General features: G+C 45.1%; 2 long non-coding RNA genes across 11 annotated transcripts in view; one reads left to right on the forward strand and one right to left on the reverse strand.

Annotated features, from left to right (window-relative positions):
* The window catches only part of LOC106697163, a 4,170-nt gene extending 2,432 nt beyond the window's left edge, over nucleotides 1–1,738 (forward strand). The window contains exons 1-2 of one of the 2 annotated variants that reach the window (XR_002829279.1): nucleotides 7–149; nucleotides 862–1,738. This is a non-coding gene — a long non-coding RNA (uncharacterized LOC106697163). Of the gene's footprint in view, nucleotides 1–6; nucleotides 150–861 lie in introns of those variants that run through there. The other variant, XR_001348199.2, reaches the window with a different exon arrangement.
* The window catches only part of LOC102434799, a 94,636-nt gene extending 72,484 nt beyond the window's left edge, over nucleotides 1–22,152 (reverse strand). For 2 of the 9 annotated variants that reach the window (XR_002829271.1, XR_002829277.1), the window contains exon 1: nucleotides 21,712–22,146. This is a non-coding gene — a long non-coding RNA (uncharacterized LOC102434799). Of the gene's footprint in view, nucleotides 1–21,711 lie in introns of all 9 variants that reach the window. The other 7 variants (XR_002829274.1, XR_002829269.1, XR_002829276.1 and 4 more) reach the window with 5 other exon arrangements.
* Nucleotides 22,153–27,864: the final 5,712 nt, after the last annotated feature.

The following is a 27,864-nucleotide window of genomic DNA, read 5'->3' on the forward strand; positions in this document are numbered from 1 at the left end:
CGCTGGTTTCGGTTCTGCTGCGCCGCGACGGGCTGCTGCCGCTCTCTCGCCTGTCGCCGCCGTGCTCTGCGCCGCGGGCCTCGGCACCGCCTCCTCCCGGGCGGCCCCTGCTACCGCCGCCATCCTCCTGCTCGCACGGCGGCTCGCGGGTGAGTGGGAGGCGCCCGCCCAGACTCCGCCGGGGCCACCTTCCTCCTCCCCCAGCCGCCCAGCTGTTATTAACGGAGAAAGAGGAAAAACGGGTGGCGCGTGAGGGGAGGATGGCGAGGAGGAAAGGACGGCGCGCGCTTCCCGGCAACCGCCGCCGCGCTTCTCTAGTGAAGGAGGGGCGGGGGGCAGTGTGGCCCGCGAGGGTGGGGGCCCCGGAGGGGAGGAGGCGGCGGGGCCTGGAGCCGGAAGGCCGAGGAGCCTCGCGGGTCCGGGGTGAGCCCGGGCCCGTGTGTTTGGGTCGCGCGCGGTGACCCCGCCCCCTCCTGCCGCCCGGCGGATTGGCTCCAGCCGTTCTGGCCCCGCCTTCTCCACTTGGCCTTCGCGCCCCGGCCCCGCCCCGATAAGGTACCGCGGTGTGGTAGGTGCTGCCTCCCGAGGACCCGGTGATGGACAGGTCGCGGGCCCCGCCCTCCCCCGGAGCGCGCCCCCTCCTCCACCGCGGGGCCCGTGCGGATTGGAGGGATTTAGCCCCTCCGGGCACCAACCAAAAGGCGGCCCCTCCTCCCGCACGTGGCCATCCGATGCAGTGTGTCCCCTTCACCTTTTCCCGGCTGGAAATGGCAGTGTCCTGTGCCCCGAGCCAATCAGTTTAGGTGGGTGTTAAATTCCTTGTTGATGTTATTAAATGAGTGTGTCTTTTATTTGAAACAGAAGGTCAGCAATGCTGATGATAAAAACTAAGAGCAGTGGAAACAAAAGAAACAAGAAGGCGGCAGAAGGCAACTTAATCTGAATTAGCCCTATCCGATCAAACACGCCAACCCCGGAGGAAGCGCACTGTTGGAGGAACTAAGGATAATCCAGCCTGACCTTCAGTTGCAGGACGAGAACTGTGGTGCGGAGAAAGCTGCACCCGATTTAGGAGACCCCAGGGTCTAGGTCTGGGACCAAATTAAGTTACTGTAGTGAGCAAGTTATTTTGCCTTTTTGACACTGTTAGTGTTTTAAACACCTTTGTACAGTTTACTTGGCACTATAAACGTGAATTCTGAAGTGTATAAACTGCTTTCTTCCAAAAACGCCAAACTTACTGAGATTAGTTTCCTTTCTGGGATATTTGAATATAAATCCCTAGGGCACTTGCAGCTTAAAAATCCGATAATTTCTCTAAAATTGAATTTTTAAAATTTATTTTTATTGATTTCAGAGAGGAAGGGAGAAGAGGAGAGAGAGAAACATCAACTATGAGAGAGAATCATTGATCAGCTGCCTCCTGCATGCCCCCTACTGGGGATCCAGCCAGCACGTCCCAGGCATGTGCCCAGACTGGGAATGGAACTGTGACCTCCTGGTTCATAGGTCCATGCTCCACTGCGCCACACTCACTGGGCTAGAATGGAACTTATTAAAATTACCAGCCCACTCCTGTGACCTAGTATCTTGGTAGTAGAGCCTGGTCTGCATGTCCAGTGGCCTGCCTGTTCTAACCCTCCCCTTTTGAAAATGCCTAAAGTGTTCTCTATGTGAAAATAATAGCAACTGGGTTTTTTTTGTACAAACTACAGAAATAAATACTTTGTCTTTTTTCCATGCTTGTAATGTCATTTATGTAATGATTTTCATCACTCTTTGAAGTATGAGAATCAAGTTTTTAAACAGAAGTGAAGAATACACATATAGATATAGATATATAGAGGTGGGGAAAAGTAGGTTTACAGTTAATAAATAATACAAGAATAAACTAACGTCCTCACAACTATAAACCTACTTTTGCCCACCCCGTAAATACATTGTGTATATGTGTGTAAATATGTCAGAGATACCAGTGAAATATATATCTCTAAGTACATATTTATACACACACACACACACACACACACACACACATGTACATCTGTGTATGAGCTTACTGAAACCAACATTTACTTGTTAAGCAGAGAAATGTTAGAAAGGCCAAAGTGGTTAGCAGCATGACAAGTTCCAATTCAAGAAGGTATTTAGTGATTTGATTTGATTTACCTTTTACTAAATGAGGCCTTGATTGTAAAACTCTAGCCCAGCAGTAAATTGTTACTAATATCCTAAGAACCTACTGCTACTAGAGAAAATTATAAACACCGATTTTACAAAAGGAGTAAAGGACTTTTGCAAGTCTCCAGGGAACTAACAGCTGATAAGTGAGAGTTTCACAGTCATCTTCACACATACATTTATGAAGCAAATCCCATTCAGCAGTTAAAACTAATAAATGGAAAGATTTAACAATAAAACCCAATGACTCCTAACTATATTCAGATTTATATTATGCTTTATCACATCCAAACTTGGCTGTATGTTTTGTCACTTTTACCCAGATGGTAATTTCACCTTAAACGTGCTCTACATTTATTCCTAACTAGGAACAAAAAACCCTTATAGTGCCAGGTTTCCTGCATTCACACCATTCAGAACAGTTGAAATGTTACATTTCTTTAATTTATGCTCATTCCTAACAAGACTGTAAATGTCATGGGGGCATGGAAAGAGTGTGTTTTTTCAATCACCACTGCAGTGCTTGGCACACAGTAGCCTGCAGGTAAGTATTTATTGAGTAAATGAGTGGTGAGAAGACCACTTACAGGCTGAATGTCAGATGTTAGGGATAAAAATTGGATTTGTAGTGGTCATTCATTCAGTGTGTTTTGTGTTAGTGCCTGGCACAACATATTAGGGTACACTAAGCTACACAGCGGGAGCAAACCCCTAAACATCAGGGCTGAGATGCCACAGAAGCACATTGCAAAATCCTTTGGTACACCCTCTCCTCTCTTGTTAAGGGCCGGTAGAATACACTTGGTTTAATTTATGTCAGCTGGACTCAGGGGGCCGGCAGAGCCTCTCCCTGAGGGCGGGACCAGTCAAAAGATTGGACGCCACCCAGTTTGACTCTCCCACCCAGTGTCAAGGGGATGGATCTCATGATGTCAAAGGCCTACCCAGATGTGATGTAACTTCCTGTAACTCAAGTATATAATAAAGCAGCTTTTGGAGCTGGCTCTCTCTGTGTGCTCTGTCCCTTCAGAGGGCAGGCTCTCTCTGCCTGTCCCTCTGGAGGGCAGGCACCACACCCAGCCCAAGCTTTGAATCTATTTTATGTCTGTCTGTCATTATTTCTTCAATCCCGAAAGCGCCTCCTAGATTGCATGAACCGGTTCAAGTCTTCACCGTGCAGGACTCGGGAAGAAGACAGTCCCAGGAAACCGCTCGGTATACTCTCTCTCTGGTTCCCCACTTGAGAGGCAATCCTGGGTGGCTCTTCTCCAAGTGCTGACTCAGGAACCCACATTCTTATCTAGTGCCTAAGTAGGCCCCTGGACCTCTGGTCCTTCACTAGATCCTGCGCACCTGGCTGGCCAAAGAAACAAGGCCAAACCTGGAAGGGTTTGCATTCCTCCTTCTCACTATGCACTCACATGGTCTACCAGTGGTTAGCAAACTGCGGCTCGCGAGCCACATGCGGCTCTTTGGCCCCTTGAGTGTGGCTCTTCCACAAAATACTGACTTCTGCACATGGGCCACAAAGTTTCAATCACACTGTACATGCGTGCCCGCACGTGGTATTTTGTGGAAGAGCCACACTCAAGGGGCCACAGAGACTCATGTGGCTCTCGAGCCACAGTTTGCCAACCACTGGGCCTCTAACCTAACTGCCAAGGGGTCAGGAAATGTGGTTTTATGAGTGCTTCCCAGGAAGTAAAGGAAAGAATTTTGGCAAGCACAGGGCAATCATGCCTTTTGCCACACACAAGAGCTGTTCTCTGACCGTCAAATACCTAAGGTAAATATTAAATCTTAGTAAAATATTTTACAATAAAAATTGTTACATGAAAAATTTATAAGAGTTACTAAGCCATCAAAACATAGTTTTTAAAAAACTAATTTGTCTGAGAGTGGAACAGCTAAATTCTATTTGCTTTAAATTGTGTTTCTAGCAACATCATCTAACACAGCAGTTCTCAACCTGTGGGTTGCGACCCTTTTGGCGGTCAAACGACCCTTTCACAGGGGTCACCTAAGACCATCCTGCATATCAGATATTTACATTACGATTCATAACAGTAGCAACATTACAATTACGAAGTAGCAATGAAAATAATTTTATGGTTGGGTCACAACATGAGGAACTGTATTTAAAGGGCCAGAAGGTTGAGAACCACTGATCTAACACAACTCTTAATTCAGACATTTAGGTCAGTGATCCTCAAAGTATGGCCCAAATCATCAGGATCTGCATTGCCAAGGAACTTGTCAGAAAGGCAGATTTTCCGGCCCCACCCCACACCTACTGAATCAATGGTTCTTGAACAAGCCCTCTGAGAGATTCTGATCCATGCTAATGTTTGAGAACCACTGCTGTATGTAATCACTGATTAGTTTCAAAACAGAATATCATGTTAAGGCATGATCATCATTTTGATTAAATGCCCTCTTCATGTGGATGGCCCATCACCCCACTCCCAGCCCGTTGTCACAGAATGGCTTCAGTTTTCCCACTAGGTGCTGTGTTAATACTGCCTTTACAGCACTGATCATATTATTATTATTATTATTATTATTATTATTATTATTGATCTTGATTGTCACTAAGCAATGTGGTTCATGATAGGCCTCACATCTGTACGAGGGGCTAGCCCTAACCAGTGGATAGAGCCTCAGCCCAAGGACTGAAGGGTCCCAGGTTCAATTCTGGTGAAGGGCACGTACCTGGTTGCAGGCTCAATCCCTGGCCCCCACCAAGGGCAAGTGTGGAAGGCAACCATTCAATGTGTCTCTCTTACATCAATGTTTCTCTATCTCTCCCCCTCCTTGCCACCCTATCTAAAAAAGGGGGTGGATATCTTCAGGTGAGGATTAACCAAAAAAAAAAAAAAAGAAGAAGACGACTAGGGGGCTAATGTAGGGCAGGTTCAAAAGCTATTAAGAGAACAGCCTTGCCCAGCCAGTGTGGTTCAGTAGTTGAGCGTCGGTCGACCTATGAACCAGGAGGTCACGGTTCAATTCCCGGTCAGGGCACATGCCCGCGTTGCAGGCTTGATACCTAGTGGAGGGTGTGCAGGAGGCAGCTGATCAATGATTCTCTCATCATTGATCTCTCTCTCTTTCTCTCTCTCTCTCTACCCTCCCTTCCTCTCTGAAATCAAAAATACATTTTAAAAGAGAGAGCAGCCCCCACAGGTCTTGGAGACCAATTGGATGTCACTGGCTGAGAAGAAACACCCAGGGTGACAGGTAAGCTTCCTAGTCCCTGTAGCACGAGGTAGGAAAGTTCAAGCTTGAGGAGTGGGGCGATGAATTCAGCTTTACAGGGCAGAATGAAACCAGCCATTGGGTGTGGCAGGGCAGGGGTTAAGTTCTGTTGGCTAAAGGTGTGGATGCAATGTCGAATTTGCATGGAGGTCTAAACAGGTTCCTCGGAGCCCAGGCCTGCATTTTGCACAATGCTTCTCGGTGCTGGAGCCACATCTCCCATTCTATCTATGTGTTCACTGTCCCCAGGGTCGACATCCTGAAAATGGGGAGGCACCGGGGGGGCGGCAGAGTTAGGGCTGTGCAACGTTGCAGGGCAACCAAATACTCCTGCTGGGTATGGCAAATTTCTTTTTCTTCATTGTTAACATTCCATGAGCAAAGGAAATTTAGGCCTTGTTACTTTCTGACACAGTCTACTGTACCAACAGCAGCTTTCTTTCATGCTGAACTGGCCTATTAAAAAGTTCATTACTTCAAAAATCACATCATATTATTATTTTTGAAATAATGACTGTGATAGGCAGAAAAATGCCCGCCTAAGGATGCTATGTCCTCATCCCTGGAACATGTGAATAAATAAGTTACCTTCCAAGGAAAGAGGGGCTTCCAAGAGATAAATTAAGGATCTTGAGCTAAGGAGATGGTCCTGGGTTACCTGAGTGGGCCCAATGTAACTACAGATTCCCTTATAAGTGAGAGAAGGAGGGGGGAGAGGCAGAGCGGTGAAGTACAAGGAGTCGGTTAGCTATTGCTGGCTGTGAAGACGGAAGGAAGCCATGAGCCCAGGACAAGCAAAGAAATACACGCTTCCCTAGAACCTCCCGAGGAAGATAGCCCTGCTGACACTGAGCCCAGTGAGACCCATTTTGGATCTCTGACCTCTAGAACTGTGAGAGAATAAAAGTATGTTGTTTTAAGCAACTACGGAGGTGGTAATAAGTTACATCAGCCACAGGAAACTAATATACGGACTGTTCTCTAAAATTTCAGAAGCCCCAGATTACAAACTGCCTCAAAAACAAAACAAAACTAGTAAGCCTGGCCATACAATCCTCATGTGGCTAACCATACACAGTTTTTCTTGGCTTCCTGCCCCACTCTGAGCCATGGTGGCATAGGCCGCCATGGTTCCTGAAGGTGAGGTAACACACTGCTTTTAAAAGACCCCAGTGGCAGCTGGGACTTGCCATTACCTGCCCCAAAAAGCCCTGCGGGCTGCCCTCCCAATGCGACCACCACTGAGATGAGAAAGTGGTGGCATTCCAAAGAGCGGCCTGTGGCTCAGGGTTTCTGTGTTTTAAAATAACTCTGCAAAGTCCAAATCTGTACGTAGACCATCTATTTGGTGAAATTTCGGTTCTGTGAATAGCCCTGTGTTTGCCAGGACCTGCAGAAGGGCCCTGGGTGTGATGCCTGGGACATCCCCTGCGGAGGCGAGAAGGTGGCCGCTGCGAAAGTGCACACTGACATCTAGTGATGCAAAACCGCACTGCCACAGGCAGCCTGCATCAGTGGGCTCCTCCTTTTTGATGCACCTATCCTGCCCCCCCTCCCCCCTCCAGGCTCAAGACAGTGCAGACCGCAGACCACATGACTTCAGCTGCACGGTGCCGCCAAGGCTGGGCAGGCTTCTTTGTGCTTGTGTGCACCGGTGCAAAGTTTAACTGTCTAAGAGTTTTGCCTCCTAATTTTTTGAAATGATTTATGCACATTTTAAAGCGCAAGTTTGTACTCTAAAAACCTTTTTGTGCTCCTGGTGGCTAGACACTTGAATGCCAACTGGGTTTAAGAGCCTTTCCATTTTCTAGGCTCACAGAACAATCACTGTGGCCGGGATGTCCTGAGCAAGGAATGACCTGCCCCAGGGATGGAACAGGGGCCGCAGATCCTTGCCCTCTGCGCTGCTTTGCCTGCATCCCATTTTCAAAAATTGCATCACAGTATTATTTTTAAAATAATGACTGTGATTGGCAGAAAAATGCCCACCTAAAGATGGCTATGTCCTCATCCCTGGGACCTGTGAATAATTACCTTCCCAGGCAAGAGGGACTTCACAGAGAAACATTAAGGGCTAACTATGACGCCTGAGGCACCAAAGAAACGGCAAAGAATACCCCCTCCATTTCCCCCTTTTCTCCTAGCACACAGTGAAAACCAGTCGGCAGAGATAAGATTTCTATTTCCTTCCTGAATGGGAGCAAAATTAGAAGCAAGACTGAATTTTGAAGGCTGTTGTAGTACCCAAGTGAAAAATGATAAGGGAATTGCACAACCATGTGAATGTACTTAATTCCACTGAGCTGTACACTTAACAATTCTTAAAATGGTAAATTTTAGGGAGGAAGGGAGGGAGGGAGGGAGGGAGGGATGCTGGCCCTCAGCAGTAGCAGTAGGAATGGAAGAAGATTCTACAGGTCTTATCAAATGATTGGATGTAGATACATTCTCACATCATTCTCACGGGCAAAATGTGCAGATTAAGAGCAGATGAACAAATATGAAGCCAGAACACTAATGCCAAAAACACTCTTACAACCTTCTCACTGAAACAAGCAGACCTAAAATCATGAAACAATCAGATTGTACAATTAAATGTGGTTTTCTCCATACATTTATAACATTTGCTTTTATGACATGTACACATCAAGCAAACCATGCAGATGGGAAAATAAAATGTGCTGCCCTAAAAGCACACATTTCACAAAGAAAGGGGGGAAAGAAGCACAACATGAGGCGTGTCTTATTCAGTTTTGACTGTCAGAAATACGAGACAGGCAAAAACATTGCCAGGACTCAGTTGCTTCTGTGAGTTGAGCACAAAAGGAAAAGATAAATGGGAAGGAACTTCAGACATGACATGTGCAAACAACAGATTCACAGGTTTTGGTAATGAAGGTTTGTTCCTCTTTAGAATTGGTAATCTGTTGAAATAGTGATTCATTGAAATTCCAGGCAAGACTGAGAAGAAATCTGTAATTTCTTCAGTAACACGTAACAATTCAATTAAACGTTCAGACATGCATCTATATGGCTTTTCTAGGGTATCTTTTAACAGACTGCTTACTAATGATAAATTTGCTCTGTCCCTTCATCCCACCTCCAACAAGGACTGGGTAAATAAGTGAAGAATATTGTCAAGACCAATATTAATGAGAAGCATAACAGCCACAATAGAATTTCATTTTAATGCAGCAGGATTTTTTCTACTGAATTAAAGTTATTTGATAATAGCTCATGTGTTTCAATAACAAAAGAGTTTCTTTGGGAGCTCACAAAGAACTTAAAATGTACAACTTAAGCCCTGGCTGGTGTGGCTTAGTTGGTTAGAGCAGGGGTCCTCAAACTTTTTAAACAGGGGGCCAGTTCACTGTCCCTCAGACCATTGGAGGGCCGGACTATAGTTTTTTAAAAAACTATGAACAAATTCCTATGCACACTGCACATATCTTATTTTGAAGTAAAAAATCAAAACGGGAACAAATACAATATTTGTATTTGCATGTGGCCCAAGGGCCGTAGTTTGAGGACCCTGGGTTAGAGCGTCGCCCCATGCACCAGAGGTAACATAATGCGGGTTCAATTCCCAGTCTCCCAGTCAGGACACACACCTAGGTTGCGAGTTCAATTCCTGGTGGAGGTGGATACAGGAGGCAACTGATCATTGTCCCTCTCTCTCTGCCCCCCGCCTCCTCTCTCTCTAGAATCAATGAGGAAAAACATACCCTTGGGTGAGGATTTTTTTGAAAAGTACAATTAAAAAAATATTTGAGCCCCACCAAGCAGAAAATCGACTTAGCTTGATACACGGGGGCTTCAGAGAAACAAGAGTGTTGGGAAGCCAGGCCATGTCCCCTAGGATTTCTGTAAACTCAGTCATTGTGCAGGGGAAATCATGTCTTTTACCTTCAAGTCACAATACTGGAATAATAGTGACTCACAGGCACACTTGAAATGGCAATGGCTTGATAATCTGAATGACAGAAACTATCTTGTTTTTCATATTTAGTGCAATCAAGCTAATGGCTTTCGTGTATAATTTTTTAAACTGCTTAATGGATATTTTATGATTTAAAATAATTATCTTTCTTGTCAGGCAATATATAAAGAATCCAGAATTCCTCATGTGGAGAGTGAAGAGCCTCCAGAAGAAGTTTATGTCTGTTGGGACAGTAATTCCAGGCATGGGTCTATAGACCTACGCCAGTCTGTGATGAAGTGTTCACAGTGAAACAAGAATAGTTAGGACAATGCAGTTATTGCTTTTTTATCCATGAAAAGCTAAACACAGCCAAGGCCAGGTGGCTCAGTTGTTAGGAGTGCCATCCCCTACACCAGAGGGTTGTGGGTTCGATTCCCAATCAGGGCACATACCTAGGTTGCAGGTTCTATCCTGGTCGAGGCACAAATGGAAGGCAGTCGATTGACGTTTCTCTTTCATATTGATGTTTCTCTCTCTGTGTGTGTGTCTCTTCCTTCCTCTCTCTCTAAAATAAAAACATATCCTCGGTGAGGAAATAAATAAATAAATAAAATGCTAAATGTTCCATGAAACTTTATGTATATTCTGGGATGAGACATAAAATGTTTCTCTGAATGTGGGCAATAGTCAAAGAAGTTAGAAGACCATTGGATTCATTAAATGATCTCTATAATATATTATAGCATAAAATTGTATGAATCTCATCTTCATAGTAAACATAAAAGTCCCCCACACGATCTCCCCATCCCGCTAACAAATCCAAGAGAGCTCCCATTCATCCTTGAGATTAACGTGGCTTCCTGGGAGCAATCTGCCTTGATTCCTTCATGCAGACTTGGACATCAGGCCCACCTCTGGATTTCTCCTGGTCCTTGGGGTACTGATTTTCATAATGCATATTCTACTACTAGAGGCCCAGTGCACGAAATTCATGCACGGGTAGGGTCCCTAGAGGCTGCTGGCTGGGGCCTTCCTTTGTTCCGGACTTCCCCCTGGTGGTCAGCGCATGTCATAGCGAGTGATCTAACTCCCAGTTAGTCGAACTCCCGAGGGACACTTTGCATATTAGGCTTTTATATATAGAGATATATTATTTGTCCATCTCCCCAGCAAGCTGTGCTTGTACTTCAGCAAGGTCAGGTGCACATAAGGAGAATGAGTGAGGAAGGAAGGAAGGAACCAATGGTTGTATTTGCTTAAAGCAGTGGTTTTCAGACTGCTGTCACATCAGAATCCCCTGGGAAGCTTTTAAAAGCCCAGCACCCAGAGGACACTCATACAATTAAAGTAGAATGCTGTCGGCAGAGCCCAGGCATCAGGAATCTTTAAAGCTCCCCAGGGGAGTTCAACATGCAGACAAGGTTGAGACCCACTGGTTTAGACCAGGACCCTGTCTGTTACAAAACAGATTCTGATTCCCTGGGGCTGGAGTGGAGCTCAAGATTCTTTCTAACAAACTTCAAGGTGATATCGATGCTACTGGTCTCCAGACTACACTTTGAGGAGCAAGGGAAGAGTATCGGGTGGATGCTGGCAACAGAGAATGAGCTGGAAGACAGAGAAGGTCATGACCAGCCATGTAGTTTCTGGAATTAGCTGACTGGCACAGTTTCTTACTAGCTATGTAACCTTGGGCTGGTTACTTAAAGGTTTCCCCATCTGATAATAGAGATATAACAGTATCTCAACTCATAGAGTGGTTGTGAGAACCAAGCAGCATACTTCATAGAGACCCTCGCACATACATGTGCATTTTTAGTATTCTGATTATGCACCCCAATCCACTCACCAGCTTTGTGCCCTTGGTGAATTACCTAACCTCTCTGAGCTTCAGTTTCCTCAAATGTAAACGGGGAAATCACAATATCCATCTTACAAGATGGGCTTTATATAAAGGAGTGGCATGTAAAATTCTTAGCCCAGTATTTGACCCGTGTGCATATTAAAAAATAGTTACTCTTCTAATTAGTTTTATTTGTATTGAGATCATTCATTCTGACTTCCCGTAGGTACATTCTCTATTTAGCCACCTGCCAGATCTCAGAATCTCCTTTCCCCTCCCTCCACAGGCCCTAGGCTATGGGGACAGATGACAGAAGATGGGGAGGCTCATCTCACTCTTTATTTCAACATGTTATGCTTCAACAACAGGAGGTCACATGGGTAGGTTTGGGCAGCAGCCATTATTCTCCTTATTCCTTTACAGATGAAGAAGAAATAAACGTGGCTCTGACATGTTGGATTTTCTCAAGCAAGTCCCATATGGAGGATAAAAGCTCTTAATTCTAATGAGAGCCAGAGAAAATACTCGTGGTTTCATGCTTCTTTAAAACCTCTTTTTCAAAACACTTTGAAGACCTGCCATGTGTCAAGTATCATACCAGATTCAAAGTAGAACCCATAACAGAGGTTTGAACAAATTGCTGCTGTAGGATCACAGCGGGCATCTGGGGGTTGTGGGCGGCAGGATGGGATGTTTCACAGAACAGGTGCTATCTTGGCTTGGCAGTGAAGGTTAAGGGGGAGTTGAGAAGTGGGAAATGCGGAGGGGGGGGCGGTGTTCAGGAAGAGAGAACAGCTGATGAGATGGGAAACAGCTTGGCATGTTTGGGGAATGGCAGGTGGCCAGAGTGAAGAAGATGGAGCTAGAAAGTTATACCTGGGGCCAGATGGTAAGCCAGGTCAAAGAGTGTGGATTTTATGCTGTTAGCCATGATAGGATGACCACGTAATTCATCATTTAAATGGGTGGCTTTTGAGAGTAAAAGGACGCACTAACTGGAATAACAGAATAACAGAACACCCAACATAAAACACACTGTTCCGGGCTAACAGGGACCTCCCTTTGGGAGAATTCTAAGGCCTGACACTGATCAGATTTGTGTTATCAAGGAAATTCCTGTAGCAATGCGGATTGGAAAGAGAGGGCTGCCTACAGTCAGGGAGATAGCTAGGAAGGCAGTGGGGATGGAGAGGGGAGACATCTAGAAATGTTTTTGTCAGAAATATAATGGATTAGAGAGGGTGGGAGGGAGAGAGAGAGAGAGAGAGAGAGAGAATATTTAATGACTCAGCACTTCCCTGCTGGGGGATGTGGGGACTGAGGAAGATAAGAAGAGCAAGTTTGGGGAAAGTTTGTACAGTCTGAGGCACGTTGACTTGGAGATATTTGCTAAATACTGGTGTTGATGTCAGTGTCCAGCTGACATTACAGCTCAAGGCATGGAAGTCACAGGTGGAGATTGGAGATATAGATTTTCATTATAGGTAACTAGAGGCCTGATGCACGAAATTCATGCAAGAGTAGGCCTTTCTTCCCCCGGCTGCCAGCACCAGCTTCCCTCCAGCACCTGAGACCCAGGCTTCTCTCTGGCCACCAGCAGGCACCCGGGACCCAGGCTTCCCTCACAGCTCTGGCTTTGTCCAGAAGGTCGTCCAGAAGAACCTCTGGTCTAATTAGCATATTACACTTTTATTATTATAGACTAGAGGCCCGGTGCACAAAATTTGTGCGGGGGGTGGGGAGCAGTCTCTCAGCCCGGCCTGCACCAGCCTGCAGGGATTGGGTCTAAACCGGCAGTTGGACATCCCTCTCGCAATTTGGGGTCCGCTGGCTCCTAACTGCTCGCCTGCCTGCCTCATTGCCCCTAAACACTCGCCTGCCTGCCTGGTCGCCCCTAACCCCTCTGCCTGCCTGTGTCATCGCCCCTAACCACTCTCCTGCCTGTCTCATCGCCCCTAATCGCCTCTGCTTCAGCCCCCGCCACTGCAGCTTCATCCAGAAGGACATCCGGAATGATGTCTGGAAGGTTGTTCGACTGTCTGGTCTAATTAGCATATTGTGCTTTTATTATTATAGATAATACTAGAAGGAAGAGGAGGAACCAGGGAGGTTAGAGGGAGGCAGAGCTGTAGGAGGAAACATAGGAGAGAGGATATCCCAGAAGGTGACAGAAGGAGGAGAAGGTTTGGGGTGTGACGATCAATTCATTCATTCGGCACTCTCCAACAGGTAGAGAATGATGAATACCGACGTCATACTTGACAGGAGAGCATCCATCACTGCTTATCTTTTTAGAGTGGTGGACGGGGAAGCCAGGCTGCGTGCTGCATGTTGAAGACTGTATGGGAATGAGTACCAGGAGGCAACTGCAGACCGCTCTTTCCGGGGGTTAATAACGGCCAGCAGGAGAGGGAGTGACAGCAGCTGGATGGGAAGCAGTTTCCCTGCTTCATTTTCCTAATTCTGTTTAAGTCTGGTATAAACATGTGATTAGAACATTAAAGAAAAAGCAGCTGAATTTACCCCAGGTCTCCTGAGTCTCACTTTCAGTCATGAGAGAGGAACTTGAAGTGCTTTTCCTTGTCCAGAGTAATGGTGGCTTTACGCCCTTATGTAGAGAGTGCCTTTTTTTCTTGGCTTGTACTCAGATGTAACTTGGTAATGGTCCAGTTAGAACATTTCAGTGTAGAATGCTTTTGCGCATTAGTGTTATAGGCCACTATAGCTTAGCTATTATGAAAAGATCAATTAAAATAATTTTATAGGATGAATATTCATGATTCTGTGTAAGACCAAAGATGGCTGAATCAGGGCCCTCAGAGCCTGCAGGAAGCAGTGACTTTCCAAAGATAAAGATGCTGTGGGGCTCCCGGAATTCTCAAGGCCTTGACAAACATTGATCTAAAGACATGCAGGTCAACGTGGTGCTCATGGTGGGTCCTCTCCAACAGCAAAGACTTGTGGGCTCTACTGTAATATAAAGCTAGAGAGAAAACCAGGTGATTTAAAGTTCAAGGAGAGGGGATTCCCTTGAAGAATGAACAGAGAGGGCAACTCCATGAGGACATGCAACTAGCAAGGGCTGCAATTCCTGCCTTCACCTTCTGATGCATGAAGGGATAAGTGAAAATAATTTTCTGGCATTCACAAATGTTCCTACTGACAGAACACACTCGTTAAAATGGTAACAGCTCTCCTCTTTAATCTTGGTATAAATTCCAAATACTTATCATAATTCTCATTTAAAATCTCTTGGTCATCTTATACCTTCATTATATCTCTACCATTGCTTTCATCATACAGGCTCTGCATGGAGTAAGTTTTATTCCTCACATTTCAAACACTGACTCTGCTACCATCCATCAATCTCAAGGGACTCCTCCACAGTCATGGGGATTTAGGTACTTGGGCCATCTCTTTCTCCCCCAAGTAGTATCATCATCTCGGAAGATTTAAAAATCCAGCTGGACACCTTCTGTCTTAGTTTGTTTGGGCTGATAAAACAAAACACCATCAACTAGGTGTCTGATAAACAACAAATTTATTCCTCACAGTTCTGAGGCTGGGAAGACCAAGATCAACACACCAGTAGATTTGGTGCCTGGTGAAGTTCTTTCTAGAAGGCCATTTGTCACTGTAACCACACATGGTGGAAGGGGCTAGGGAGCTCTCTGGAGCCTCTTTTATAAGGGCACTAATCCCAGTCATGAGAACAGCACCTTCATGACCTAATCACCTCCTAAATACCATCATCTTGGGGATTAGGATTTCAACACATGAATATTTTTTTTGGGGGGGGGGGGAGACAGACATTTAAGCCATGATATCTTCTCATCAGCCTGACTCAAAATCCATTGCCTGCTCCCCTCCCCCACAGCAGTGTCATTCACTTATACATCACTCCAGCTATCCATTCCCATGATATTACCCTGGACCTTGTCATTACTCAAAACCATTCCACTTCTGAGAGTGTATAACTTCAGCACTACTTTTTCAAAACACTCATTCTTTTACCCCATCAAGAAAGACCCCATGGAGTAATGCCAGTAAAAATGGCAGAGTAAGAATCTCCAAAAATTGTCTCTTCCGTAAAGCAATGTGGAAACGGACAACAATGGCCAGAATGAAATTGTTTTAGAAATCTGGAAATTAGTCAAAGACTTGTGACAATCCAGTGAGGGTTTCCTGAAGAAAGACAGTCAAATCTCACTAAGAACAGTGAGCTCAATTGCCCTGTTCGCGTCACCCACCTCCCTCAGCCCTGTGGTAGTCTTGAACATCAATAGCCCATAATCACAGTGAAACTGGAGGAGGCAAAATAGGACTAGAGCGTCTCCAAAGCCTGGTTTTCAGAGAACTATCATGATTTGACCTGTCTGGTAGTTCTCTGGAAGATTGCAATGGCAATGTGGTCTTTCTTTGACTTGAGTTGGAGCTAGCTCAGTGTGAAAAGCCTTTTCCCTGGGGACTTTTGTTGAGAACAAACAGAGGCAATTGTTTAATTGCACAACTACCGGAGACCACGGATAGCAGTTGGCAAACAATAGACTTACCAAAAAGCTTAAAAGAAAACGCTGGGGAATGAGGGACTTTGAAACATATTCCTGGGAAACTAGCAGACCATGTGCCTACATAGGGCTGTGCACGTGTCCAGGGCTATGAGAGTGCTCAGGAAAAACCAGAGAAGGCCCTAAGTTCTCACCTCTATGCAACCTAACCTTGAAGCTGTGTACCAACAGGAAGTGAAGGATAAAGCGGGGTTGTCTGGCTGGATGTCGAAGGCAGGGCCCCTCTGCAAAGCTGGGAGACTTATTGGGTCCCAGTATTTAAGAAAAATTTCTTCATTTTTGTGGTACCACAAAGGGGATTAAACAGGTGCCACATAACTGATGGATATCTGTCTAATCATTACCTGGCCACTAAACTGACTGAGCAGACTTACGTGTCAGAAACAAACATAAACTGTCAGATACGAAGGAAGAAATCGACAATTCAACAATAAGAGTTGGAGACTTCAATATGACACTTTCAATAATAGATAGAACAACGAAACAGAAGATCAACAGGGAACCAGACTTGAACAACACTATAAGCCAACCGGACTTAAAAATATCTATAAAACATTCAACGGATCATAATACACACTTTTCTCAAGTGCACATGGAACACTCTGCAACACTGACAATATCCTAGGCTATAAAGCAAGTTTAAAGCAAATTTTCACATAAAACAAATGTTAAAAGACTAAAGTGACAAAATGTCTTCTTGGACCCATTATGGAATGAAATTGAAATCGATGAACAGAAGGAAATTTGGGGAACTTGTAAATAAGATGTAAGTCAAAGAAAATCACAAGAGAAATTAGAAAATACTTGGAGAGGCATGAAAATGAAAACACAGCATACCAAAGCTTATGAGATACAGTGAAAACAATGATTAGAGGGAACTTTATAGCTGTAAACACCTATATTAAAAAGGGAAAAAGACATCAAGTCAATAACATAATTACTAGAAAAAGAAGAGCACCCTAAACCCAAAGCACATAGAAGGAAACAATACAGATTAGAGTAAAAATAAATTAAATAGAGAATAGAACAACCATAGAGAAAATCAATGAAAACAAAAGTTGATTCTTTGAAAATAAACCTAGTATTTCTTCCATTTTACGATTGACAAGACTTAGAGAGATTAATTAGCCCAAGGTCACACTGCTAATAAATGGTGGGTTAGGATCTGAAGTCAGATTTGGCTCAACAAACAGAATTGTCAATTCACTTAATAGAAAACAGGTTAAATGGCCAAAAACTATCTTCCCTCCATCCTACTGCTGTTTCCTCTGTATCCACCACCCCCACCCCACCCCACGATTCCCCAGGGGCATTTTTCTACAATTAGCATTAGCAAACAAATCACTCACTGCTCTTTTTAAAACTAAAAAATACCGTTATTTCTCTTAATCTTAATGATTTTTAAGGCTCTATGCTCTCAACCCAGGTGATGGTTACTTTTATGTATCAATTTGGCTGGGCTAAGGGATGCCCAGACCACCGGTAAGATTACTTCCAGGTGTGTCTGTTGGGGGTGTTTTTGGAAGATTAGCATTTGAATCAGTATGCTGAGTAAAGAAGATGTGTATGTGTCTCTCCACCCCCCCCCGCCCCTGCCCACCTCCCCCTGCAGGTGAGCATCATCCAATACATTGAGGAACTGAGTAGAAGGTGAAGCTGGGACATCATCTTCTGCCCTTGGACATCACTGCCTAGTTCTTTAGCCTTCAGACTCATACTGAACTACACCACCAGCTTTGCTCATTCTCCAAATTGCAGACGACAGATTGTGGGACCTCTCAATATACAGTATAATGATCTATATACTGTCTTGATATATAAAGGTAGGTAGATAGATAAAGATATACAGATAAAGATATCTCTTCATATATCCTATCAGTTCTATTTCTCTGGAGAACCCTAAGACAACCAAGTACCACAAGTACACCAACCCCCAAAAAGCCCACAGCACAAAACTTTCAGGTCAAACTGCAAAGCAAACTCTTTGGTGTCAGAATATTTGGGTGTTTTCCAATGAAAACACACCTTCTAAAGAGAAGGGTGTCCCTGAAGACAAGAGGATTTAATATGGAAGGAAAGGTGATTTTATAAAAAATGGCCAAAAGCCAGGCAGGGGAGCAATAAAGAAGCAAGGTGAGGGCCCACTCTGTACCATTTCCCATCCATTCAGCGGGACACATCGGGAATGTCAGCACCATCCAGTGGTACAGATATTTCTAGAGCTCAGTTATGATGGAAAGTGCTGGTGATTTCAGTCATACCTTGTATTAATCTACCATGTCTTTGTTCTGTGTGAAGTCCAGGGACAGATGTAAATCTAACCACAGTCATGATCCACTTCAGGGGATCTGAGGGTGACGGTTGGTTCCAGGGCATGGGAGAACCTGATGTGTTGGACATCTGTTGCAAAGAGAATAAGGAACTATACAGGGAAAGCCAAGTTCTGGGATTTCCCTGTTCATAGCTTTTAGAGACATATGTTGAGTGGCATTTACTGCTCATTAGCCCAGATACCTCTGAGAGATTCTGCCTAAACTACTATCAATCTCTTATTCAAGCAGCATGTAGATGGCCATGTATATTCATGAGGAGAAAGAGAAAAGCTATTGTGTGTCTTTGAAAAGAAAGATCAGTAAAGGCCAAAGATTTAAAATGTAGCTCCATGTCAATCTAATGAATAAAATAAACTGATGAACAAAATAGATCCAGAGACACAGAACCATGAACAGACTGATGAATTTCATGAGGGAAGGTGGGGATGGGAGGGTGGGAAGGGGGGGAGATTAACCCGGGAACTTAAATGCATATATGCATAGCCTATGGACACAGACAATAATGTGGCGAAGGCTTGGGAAGGGTGGATCTGGGGAGGAGGGGGGGGTCAATGGAAAAAAAAAAACCCCAAAGGGGACAACTGTAATACTTTCAACAATAAAGATAAATTTAAAAATAAAATGTAGCTCCATGTCAACTAGAGCATCTCTCTCTCTCTCTCAGACACACACACACACACACACACACACACACACACACACACACACATATCACACATGCACACACACCCCTTGTTGAACCTTTGGCAGACATCAGTAATCAATCACGGTAGATGATCACTGCTGAGATTGTGATCTCTGACTCTGATTCAGCTCAGGACTCCAGGGAGCCACTACCTGACTTTCAGCCTTGAGTCTCCTGAAGAAACTTTCCCATCCCTGGCCTAGTTTTCCCATTAGTTGGGGACAGTATTTTGAGTATTTTTAGCTGTATGCCCTGCTCTTCCTCCTGCCACCTTGCCTCAGGTTCCAGCTGTCCTTCAAGGCACCTCCCTTTGCTCTTTGTGACCTTCTATGTCACAACTTGCCCAAGAGGTGCTGGGACAGTTAGGGACGGCGTTCAGTATATTTGACAACTGGTTCAGCCCAGGTGCTGATCAAGGAGAATGGCTCCCTGCCCACGAACACCCATGAAGACCGCCCTGCTCACGGTGTGTGTGACCTTGGAGAAGCATGGCAGCCAGCCAGGACGCTGGCATTTTCGTGCAGCATTTGCAAGATAGGCTGACTTGTACACTTGATAAAAACAGAAGCAGCTGGAAATTCCAAAGGACTTTTGAATTAGGGTGACTGCTCAGCCCAGATCTGTGGCCTTCATGCTGATGGGCCTAGCACATTCCTTGTTCTTGTCCTTATGAAGGGTTTGTGTGAGGGTGTCTTTTCTTGGGTCCTTAGCATTCCTTGATTATCGCTCCCTACCTCAACCTTCTGGAATTTTCTACAGCTAAGGATTCTTCTCTTTGACCCATTTTTAAAAATATGGACACACATGCAGAAAAGGAGTTATTATTTGGCGGCTTATGCAGTTTCCTTTCAGCATTAGAGTCAAAAAGTGCTTGTCCTTTATCTCTATTCATTGAAAAGAAAAATAATAACGGGTAAACCTCCATCTAGCAAATAAATGATTCTATCCCCCTTGGATGACATGTATCTTAGAACTGGTTCCCAATGTGTGTACCTTAGATTTTTTTTGCCTGCACTGAATTCCCTGGTTTGTTTTTTAAACATTGATGCCAGGGTCCCACCCAAGACCTACTAAATAGAAACAGTTAGGCATGAGGGCCAGGACTCCACATTTTTTACTAAGGTTTGCAAACCAGGGGTATAGAGACTTTTGGTTGTTCTGCCCAAAGGGTTTGCCTTCTCTTTTTTAAAAAATATATTTTTATTTCTTTATTTCAAAGAGGAAGGGAGAGATAGAAACACCAATGATGAGAGAGAATCATTGATCGGCTGTCCTCTGCACGCCCCCTACTGAGGATTGAGCCTGCAACCAGGGCATGTACCCTTGACCAGAATCGCACCCGGGATCCTTCAGTCTGCAGGCTGACACTCTATCCACTGAGCCAAACCAGCCAGGGTGGGTTTGCCTTCTCTTGAACTGATTTCTTAACCTTAACATTTTGAAAATTCAGAACATTAGCTTTTCTTTGTCCTTTTTATAGAATTTAATCACAGATGAAACAAGGCATCTGATATAGGAATAAACACTGGCCCATGTATCATTAAATATATACAAGGGCAATTCTTGGTCATGTCCCTGGAGGGCAAATGAATTGTTTGTTTCTATGTCATGAATCCAGTCAACATCGATCATTTGTAGGGACAGAGGGAGAATCAAGGATAGATGATACCAAAAGAGAAATCACCCAGAATATTTTATGTCTAGCTCTGGAATGTGCTCAGGGCCACAGTGTGACTTGGGCACTGGGGTCTCCCTTGGTCCCTGGCCTTGGGACCCCTTCAGTTTCCCTCACACACTTGACAGACAGGAAGAGGCCCTGGTGTCATGGATTAACCAGGCCTGGTCAAGCCAGGATTGTTTCTGATAACAGTGAGTCTCTGTGCCCCTAAAGCCTTTTCATGATTTCTTTTTAGGTCTCAGGATTAAAATGCCAGTCCCCAAATAGCCCTCTGTGGACATCAAAAGTATACCCCACATTCAAATATGTGTCTTGTGGTTTCATTCTGGGAATAGACTAGTGGGGTTAAAAGACGGTGGACTTTGGGCTCAAACTCAGTTCAAATCCAGACTTGGCTGGTTAACAACTCAGGAACCTGCTCAAGTGACTTGTCTTCTCTGAGCTTCAGATTTCTCTTATTTTAAATGGGCATAATATTTCCAACCTCGTCGCGTTACTAAGATTGTAATGCAATCACAGATATGAAAAGCACCACGTGTTCCTGGCACAAAGTATAATGCTCAGTAAATGCTAGTGTCCTTTCACTTAAGAAACTGGGTACATTTCCAAAGCTTGGCATTATCTCTCCCGGTCAAAGTGAATTAATCATTGACGGGCAAAACCAGGTCACAGGAGATCTAGGAAACAAGAACAGGGCTGTCCTTCAGCTCAGGGTTTCCAGCAGACTTTGGAAACTTACAGATGAGCACATGTTATGTACATTCAAAACGCCAATTTCCACCGACATAGGAAGGACATTATCCCAGAGAAAAGAACAGCTGGCAACAGCATGCACACTCACACAGATACACACACAGACACACACACACACACTCACACAGACACACACACACACTCACACAGACACCACCTTTGCTTTTCTTTTTCTCGTTGGCTGTAGATCAGACCCGGTTTGACTTGCCCTTTGGGGCTGGAAGGGGACCTGAGCCTGGCGAGGGGGACTTGAAGCATCCTGAAGCCAGGAGCAAGATGCCCCCCCCCATGCCCCACCACCCCGCTCCAGGCGCTCGTGGAACTGAGTTCCTCCCACCTGCACCAGCTGCACTCCTCTCGCAGCCAAGAGGCCACAGAGCAGAAACGGGACCTTGGCAGAAGGTGGAAGAAAAATTTCCCTCCAAACATTGTGGCCCCGCCCCCAGGCTGTCTCCCTGGGCATCACCAGCCGCCTCCCTCCAGTCCCTCTTACCTAAGAGGGTTGGATGACATAGACGCATGACGTGTCATCTGTGATTCTACCAGGGACACCATTTGCCGAAGGAAGTTCCTTGTGCTGCAGCATTTCTGGTCTCAAGGTAGCCGCCTGAACTGTTTAAATGAGACTTCCTCCGCCTTGCTCGTTTCTTAATACTTGCTTGTTTTTAACCTGGACATGACACACGAAAGGGCCCGATGGAAGTAGAGCTGGCCGGCTCAGGAAGGGCGAACCGCACGTGAAGGATGCGCACAGCATCCACTGCACCAACCTCACTGTCTGGGGGAGATCCTTTGGACTCGAATCGACGAGTCCGAGTTTGTGCGGTGTAAGAAGGCGGTCTGGTCTCACTCTTTTGCACCCATCCGTGCAATTTTCCCACGCACCTCCATTGCGCCTGGCGGTGAAGCTGAAGTACAGCCATGGCATCATTTTTTTAAAAAAAATGTTTTTCCATCTTGATTTCAGAAGACAGGAAGGGAGAGGGAGATAGAAATATCAATGGTGAGAGAATCATCTGTCAGCTGCCTCCTGCACGCCCCCACTGGGAATGAAGCCTGAAACCCCAGCATATGCCCTGGGGAATCCCTGGTCACCTCCTGGTCCGTGGGTTGATGCTCAACCACTGAGCCACACCAACCCGACCAGCCATGGCATCTCGAGGCTGGGTGATGGTCTAGTTCTAGTTGCTCATTTTACAGGTTAGGATTCCCCAGCCTAATTCAGTGGAAGTGAAAGCCCAGAGTTGGTGGTGAAACCCAGGCCAGTTTCCTGACTCTCAAGCACCACCTGCATCCACCAGCCTGTGGTTGGCCATGAGCTTCTCCACATGATCACAGTCAGCTCTCAAGGGAACTGGGTCATATACAGTCAGAGGGTAGGTGCCCAGGAATCCTTGTCAAAATAAATGACTTGTCTGCCTCAGACTTTCTTTAGTTTCTTTTCAAGTTTGCATAGATTGGAAACGAAACCAGACAGCTATAGTCCCCTACTCACGTGAATGTGTGATTTGTCAACATTCTTTCAAGGAATTGCCCTTTTGCCAGTTAAAAAAAATATTTTGGATAGAGAATATTTAAGGAAATAAAATACATGAAATGCATCATTATACCCATCAAAGAAATTCAGTAGCATCCAAAATAGGTTTATTTTTAAGATAATACATTAAATATATTCGGATGTACACTATGTTCCTTTAAGGAGTGGGAGAAAGGCTGGGGTAGGTGATAGGGCAAATAATAGGTTATTTCACTTCCAGCAGAGATTATGTTGAAGAAAAACCTAAAATCAGAATTTTTAATGCCAACAAAGGAGATGATAACAATTAGATGGTTTGAATTAGTAAAATTTGCACTCTGAATGTCTTTCTTAGTATAAAGAAAGCATAAAAGGCATTTCCCCGAGAACATATTGATATACAGTATGCATGTGTGTATGTGAGAGAGCTCCTGACACATGAGCACAGTACTGTTTCCATGGCAACAGGGAAAATGTATGCCTTGCCATGAAGCAATCTTCTTAGATTCAGACACACTTATAAAGATCCATGTACTGAGAGCTCTGAGGGAGATATTTTGAAACCAAAAGAAAAATCATTCTAAAATTCTTTGAGATGACCTCTAAGATTCAGGCCACCATCCCTGTCTCCCCAGCCATTCTCTTGTGCTGGACCTATCTGTACTTCCAAGATGAGTTTCGGGTACATTCTGGTGGTAAGGTAGAATGGATCTTATTACTATTGTTCCTGAAAGCAAACTCATAGGCCCTTTTCTTATTAAAGTTTTATCATGAATGTGTGTGTGTGTGTGTGTGTGTGTGTGTGTGTGTGTGTGTAGTAATAGGGGGAGGGATATGAGGAATCATCAGAGTGTCAAAAATGTGAGAAATTTGACTATATATCCAAGATTCTTATGGTAGTGATCCTTGGTCTGGAAAGTCTGATTTCTTTTTGAGATGGTGAAAAATAAGGAAGCCTTTGTTTTCAGCTCTCCGTGTTTATTCACAAACTTTTCCTTTCTTCTGATCTCACCTTGGAGTGTAGACAAAGTTCAGTGTAAAACTTAATATTCCTTTTGCCTTAGGTGAGCAAGTTGACATCTGAGGCTCTGCCCCTCCAGGGGTGATCTTCTCTGAGCTTTTCCTCAAAGATGTATAATGTGATTTTTAGCAGTGGCTCCTTACTGATTAATTAATTTCTAATCAATTCCCACAAGTAACAACAGTATTGTTTACTTATTTCATTTTTCTCATCTTTTAGTGGCTAGAACTTCCAGAAACAGTGATCCCAATGAATAAGAATGTCTTGAGGGTTTAAACATATTTTGAAGAGAGTAAGCTTAGACATTTATCCATAATAGTTTCCTCCAGGGAAACTTGCATTTTGCATTTTTTAAAATATATTTTTATTGATTTCAGAGAGGAAGCGTGAAGGAGAGAGAGATAGAAACATCAATGGTGAGAGAGAATCATTGATGGGCTGCCTCCTGCACGCCCCCACTGGGAATGGGGCCGCATGTGCCCTGACTGGGAAGCAACCCTTTGACCTCCTGGCTCATAGGTGGACATTCAACCACTGAGCCACGCCGGTCAGGCGCATTTTGCTTGGAGTACAGCAGTGAGTGCATTCTTAACCTGCAGTCTGATATTGGCTGCACATGTGCCACCCAGCAAGCAGGAGTGTATGGATCTTCCAGGCTAGCTCGTCATGCTCAGAACTGAATCCAGCATCAGGGTCCACTTTTTAGAGCAAGTTCCACTGAGAATAATGGTCCCTTTCTCTCAGTCCATTAAGCATGTAGCTGAGCAGAAAGCAAGATCGTCATCCAACTGTGAGCACTGAAGACGGTGTGCACCTCAATAAAGAACAATGTCAGGCTGAAGCCACAGACTGTAAGCTGGGTACAAAGGTGAATATGAGCAGAGTGCTGGCACAGAGTCCATCAGGAAGTATCATTGATGCCCATCCCCTCCTACACTCACCTGCCGTACAAGATCAAAGGATGGTCCAGTTCGTCTTAACAGCAAAACACTTCCTTTGCTCTATTCAGAGAGGATGAATTGCCTTCCTCACCAGGGACAACGCGCCCTCCTCTCAGGAGCTAGAGATGCTAATCAAACCCAGCTGGCCACTCCTGCTGCCCAGCGTGGTGTCCTGTAGGTGAGGTCTATAAGAAAAGAAGAAAACCAACCTCCTCTGAATTCTCATAGCCACAAGCTGTCCTCAGTCACAGGAGCAGGGACCTTGAATAATACATGCATTCTTTTGCTTCCTTTTCTCCCTTTCTTTGCATTTCCCAACGGATTAAAATAACTCAAGTTCAGCTTGGAAAACAAAGAAACAATGGTTCCTAAAATACTATTACTCTTTCTATGGGCTGCACACAGCACCATCATGAGGATGCAGTCATAAGCGAAGCGGCTTTGCTAGCGAGGTTTGCTTATTTGCATGAATACATTGAACTTAACGATATAAAAAAAACAAAGACTGTATTATGTGTTCTACTTTTACAATTGCCATGCTTTCTGTGGGGTCATCCTAAGCATAGTTCATTCCTAGCTGGTGCCATTTCTCGGTTTTTAAAATCACCTTCACAAGTTCCTATGTAATGTTTCCCTTTGATAGAAACAGCTTTCTTTTCACCAGGTTTCAGTTGGTCTAATGATCTGGTTAACCTGCAGCATCGGACTCCTCACCATCTCGGGCCGAGTGAGCGTCGCCTGTTACCTGGATCACTGCAGGGGCCTCCTGACTGACCTCCCTGCCTCCCCCTTACCCGCTTGGGGCTCCTTCTTCAAACAGCAGCCAGGGCTGTGCTTAAACACGGACATCAAAACATGCTGGTCCTCTGCCCGGCGCCTGGCAGGGCTCTCTGTCTGACTCAGAGCGAAAGTCAGTGTCTGTCCGATGGCCCCGGAGGCCCGCGGTGGCTGGGTCCCACATGTGACACTATTGCTCTGCACCGTGGTCACTGTTCTGGCCACGCTGCCTTCTCACTGTTCTTTGAACACACCATGCGTTGTCCATTCCCTCTGCCTTGACTGCTGTTTCCTATGTAAAGGCACCATTGCTTCTCTCATTTCCTTAGTGTTTGTACTTGAATGTCACTTTCTCACCGAGACCTCCCTGCCCACCTTATTTACAAGCGCATTCTGTCCCCCACTCCGGCTCTCCTGGTACTCTTTACTGTGCCCTGTGATTTATTTTTTCCATAAAGCTTATCACTTTCTAATGTACGACAGTTTCCTGAAACATACTGTGTGCTGTGCTGTCTGCCCCGGTAGGATATAAGCTTCAGGAGGGCAGAGAGCTTGGCTCACTGCTGTACTCCAAGCACAAAACAGTGCCTGTTACATAGTGAGTACTAGGAAATACTTGTTGAATGAATGAATGAATGCATCCCCAGTGTCTAGAGCTATTGACACACAGTAGCCTCTTATGCCTGTTGAATGTCTCTCCCTGTGATATGACCGTGCAGTGTATCACAGGGACTCGGAAGCCTGCAGGCTCTGCCTCAGCTGGCGTGGAGCCTGGGCTCTGCCACGTCCTAGTGGCATGACCTGGGCAATTCTCTTAACCTCTCTGAGCCTCTCTGTTTTGTCATCTGCAAACTGGGGATGAGAATAGCACCTCCCTTAGAAAGCGGTTGTGAGAATTCAGAAAATAAGTCTGGTAAATGATCACTACACTTGAGCTGTGATGCTGCTGATTATGCTGATGCTGATGCTTATTCTCTGACTCCTCTTCCCAGGGAAATTACTTCCACATCCATTCTTACCCTCAGGGAGGCAAAAACACACAACATCTTAAGTGAAAACAGTGTGTAAACCATACACCACTCTACAGATGACGAGTCTTCTAAATGCCCCGGAAGACCTGGTGACCACTATGGGCTCTGAGTCAATTGGGGAACGGTCTTAAGTCTGAAAAATACGCTGACTCCGATCACCAGCGAGGCTCCCTTCTGCGGCAGGGCCCCTTCCCCTGGCACCGCAGGGGTGGGTGGAGGGCTGTGGCTGTATTTCCAAGTCCTCCTCCTTCTCTCCCCTTCCTCCCCAGGCTGCCAGAACCTTTGGCAGAAGTGAGATCTGTAGTCAGCCCGCCGGGTGGTTCCTGTACATGGGCTGTTCCTATTGTTCAAAGCATGAAATTGTCTGCAAGCGGATTGTTTACAGAGCTTTTCTCTTCCCAGAGCCGCTTGCATGTGGCAACTCAGGCCCTATTTGCCCTAATACTCACTTTCTCTCATCCTTCCCACCAAGAGCCTTTGTTTGTGATTACATCCAGCTCTGCTGGGCACATACCTCACCTGGCACAATCCTCTCCAATCCCTAGAAGGAAGAGCCCTCACCTACCCAGTGGGGAGGAAGTAAGATTTCGGCTCCAAGCCGGCAACCTCTCTCTGAGGTCATGTCATCCGGACACAGAGAAATAAACATGCTGTTTCTTCTTTTAAATGGCATTGGATGAGAAGTCCGTCTTTCAGACAGAACCATGGAAACGGGCAGTCAGGTATGATTGCCTGTGAGTGTTCCTCGCAGGAAAAATAGCTCCTAATTGCATGAAAGAGAAAGGAGCCAGCTGCTGCTTTCATGATTATTTAAGCACCCATCCACCATCAAAACACGCCTCATTGTTTCATTGCCACTGAAATGTGATTGCCACTACACTTTCTACTGGCCTCTCCTCTATGCAAATTGGGGAAAAGAAAGAAACTCATGAGGCACCCATTTGGTTTCTAAATGTATTGTTTGCATATAGACATCAGCAGCCTGAAAAGATTCTAGCCCGGAATGTCAAACTGACAACACTGTCTGTTCTTCTATTGTTCTCTCCGAAAATATAATTTTTAATGTATCCTTAAAGGCAGGCCTGACTGTTTTATCAGTGATTTAGTAAGAGACCAGAGGCCTGGTGTCCCAACTGTGGGCCTTGGGCAGCAATGAAAACCATCTTGGGGAGAGTCCACTTTCTAGAATATTAAAAGAATTCATCAACTTGAAAAAATTTTTGTTCCCACCTTTTCTGCTCACAGTTGGTGTTTGTGCTGGGGGCTGACCATTAGATAATGATTTGTACAGCATTTTATAGAGTTCAAACGTTTCTGCCTCTGGTACATCATATGACATTCCCAGGGACCCTGTGAGGGA

The sequence above is a fragment of the Myotis lucifugus genome, unplaced genomic scaffold (genome assembly GCF_000147115.1).
Source record: "Myotis lucifugus unplaced genomic scaffold, Myoluc2.0 scaffold_52, whole genome shotgun sequence".
Classification (NCBI taxonomy): domain Eukaryota; kingdom Metazoa; phylum Chordata; class Mammalia; order Chiroptera; family Vespertilionidae; genus Myotis; species Myotis lucifugus.